General features: G+C 47.7%; 4 non-coding genes across 4 annotated transcripts; all 4 read left to right on the plus strand.

Annotated features, from left to right (window-relative positions):
* The first annotated feature begins 336 nt into the window (after positions 1–336).
* On the plus strand, positions 337–455 carry LOC132183528 (5S ribosomal RNA). The gene has a single exon (XR_009440486.1). It is a non-coding gene; the product is annotated as a 5S ribosomal RNA (ribosomal RNA).
* A 334-nt stretch (positions 456–789) lies between these two features.
* LOC132183494 (5S ribosomal RNA) lies at positions 790–907 on the plus strand. The gene has a single exon (XR_009440457.1). It is a non-coding gene; the product is annotated as a 5S ribosomal RNA (ribosomal RNA).
* A 334-nt stretch (positions 908–1,241) lies between these two features.
* On the plus strand, positions 1,242–1,360 carry LOC132183526 (5S ribosomal RNA). The gene has a single exon (XR_009440484.1). It is a non-coding gene; the product is annotated as a 5S ribosomal RNA (ribosomal RNA).
* Positions 1,361–1,695: 335 nt separating this feature from the next.
* Positions 1,696–1,814, plus strand: LOC132183527 (5S ribosomal RNA). The gene has a single exon (XR_009440485.1). It is a non-coding gene; the product is annotated as a 5S ribosomal RNA (ribosomal RNA).
* The last annotated feature ends 248 nt before the right edge of the window (positions 1,815–2,062 follow it).

The following is a 2,062-nucleotide window of genomic DNA, read 5'->3' on the forward strand; positions in this document are numbered from 1 at the left end:
CCTCATTTTGCTTTTAGGTTTTTGGTCCGCGCGGCTTTGGGCACGGTGACCTAGCCAGGGCTGGGTGAGCACATTTTCGAGCTCAAAATCCATCATTTTGACCCCCAAGTAGGTCATTTTCATCCGTGCACTGTAGAAAAGGCGTTTTTACGGAGTATTTGGTCTCACTCGAGGACACGTCTTTACGGAGAATTTTCATCATACTTACTTCTTAGTCACGATGTTATATTATCCCAAAAGTCTAACGGAAACGTGCGAGCGCCGGATCCATTAACTGTTAGGGCCAGTTCAGCTAGATGCGTGAGCCTTATATGTATTTTGCGTAAGGATGCTAACGGGTGCGATCAAACCAGCACTAATGCTCCGGATCCCATTAGAACTCCGCAGCTAAGCGTGCTTGGGTTAGAGTAGTACTAGGATGGGTGACCTCCTGGGAAGTCCTCGTGTTGCACCCCTCATTTTGCTTTTAGCTTTTTGGTCCGCGCGGCTTTCGCCACGGTCACCTAGCCAGGGCTGTTTGAGCACATTTTCGAGCTCAAAATCCATCATTTTGACACCCAAGTAGATCATTTTCATCCGTGCTCCGTAGAAAAGGCGTTTTTACGGAGGATTTGCTCTTACTCGCGGACACGTCTTTACGGAGCATTTTCATCACACTTACTTCTTAATCACGATGTTATATTATCCCAAAAGTCAAACGGACACGTGCGAGCGCCGCATCCATTAACAGTTAGGGCCAGTTCAGCTAGATGCGTGAGGCTTATATGTATTTTGCAAAAGGATGCTAACGGGTGCGATCATACTAGCACTAATGCACCGGATCCCATCAGCACTCCGCAGCTAAGCGTGCTTGGGTGAGATTAGTACTAGGATGGGTGGCCGCCTTGGAAGTCCTCGTGTTCACCCCTCATTTTGCTTTTAGCTTTTTTTTCCGCGCGGCTTTGGCCACAGTGACTTAGCCAAGGGTGGGTGAGCACATTTTTGAGCTCAAAATCCATCATTTTGACCCCCAAGTAGCTCATTTTAATCCGTGCACTGTAGAAAAGGCGTTTTTACGGAGTATTTGGTCTCACTCGCGGACACGTCTTTACGGAGCATTTTCATCATACTTACTTCTTAATCACGATGTTATATTATCCCAAAAGTCAAACGGACACGTGCGAGCGCCGGATCCATAAGCTGTTAGGGCCAGTTCAGCGAGATGCGTGAGGCTTAGATGTATTTTGTGTAAGGATGCTAACGGGTGCGATCATACCAGCACTAATGCACTGGATCCCATCAGAACTCCGCAGCTAAGCGTGCATGGGCGAGAGTAGTACTAGGATTGGTGACCTCCTGGGAAGTCCTCGTGTTGCACCCCTCATTTTGCTTTTAGCTTTTTGTTCCGCGCAGCTTTTATCCACGGTCACCCAGCCAGGGCTGGGTGAGCACATTTTCGAGCTCAAAATCCATCATTTTGACCCCCAAGTTGCTCATTTTAATCCTTGCTCTGTAGAAAGGGCGTTTTTACGGAGTATTTGGTCTTACTCGCGGACACGTCTTTACAGAGCATTTTCATCATACTTACTTCTTAATCAAGATGTTATATTGTCCCAAAAGTCAAACGGAGACGTGCGTGCGCCGGATCCATTACCTGTTAGGGCCAGTTCAGCTAGATGCGTGAGGCTTATATGTATTTTGCGTAAGGATTCTAACGGGTGCGATCATACCAGCACTAATGCACCGGATCCCATCAGGACTCCGCAGCTAAGCGTGCTTGGATGAGAGTAGTACTCGGATGGGTGACCTCCTGGGAAGTCCGCGTGTCGCACCCCTCATTTTGCTTTTAGCGTTTTGGTCCGCGCGGCTTTGGCCACGGTCACCTAGCCAAGGCTGTGTGAGCACATTTTCGAGCTCAAAATCCTTCATTTTGACACCCAAGTAGCTCATTTCCATCCGTGCACTGTAGAAAAGGCGTTTTTACGGAGTATTTGGTCTCACTCGCGGACACGTCTTTACGGAGCATTTTCATCATACTTACTTCTTAATCACGATGTTATATTATCCCAAAAGTCAAACGGAC

This window comes from Corylus avellana, chromosome ca5 (genome assembly GCF_901000735.1).
Source record: "Corylus avellana chromosome ca5, CavTom2PMs-1.0".
Taxonomy (NCBI): Eukaryota; Viridiplantae; Streptophyta; class Magnoliopsida; order Fagales; family Betulaceae; genus Corylus; species Corylus avellana.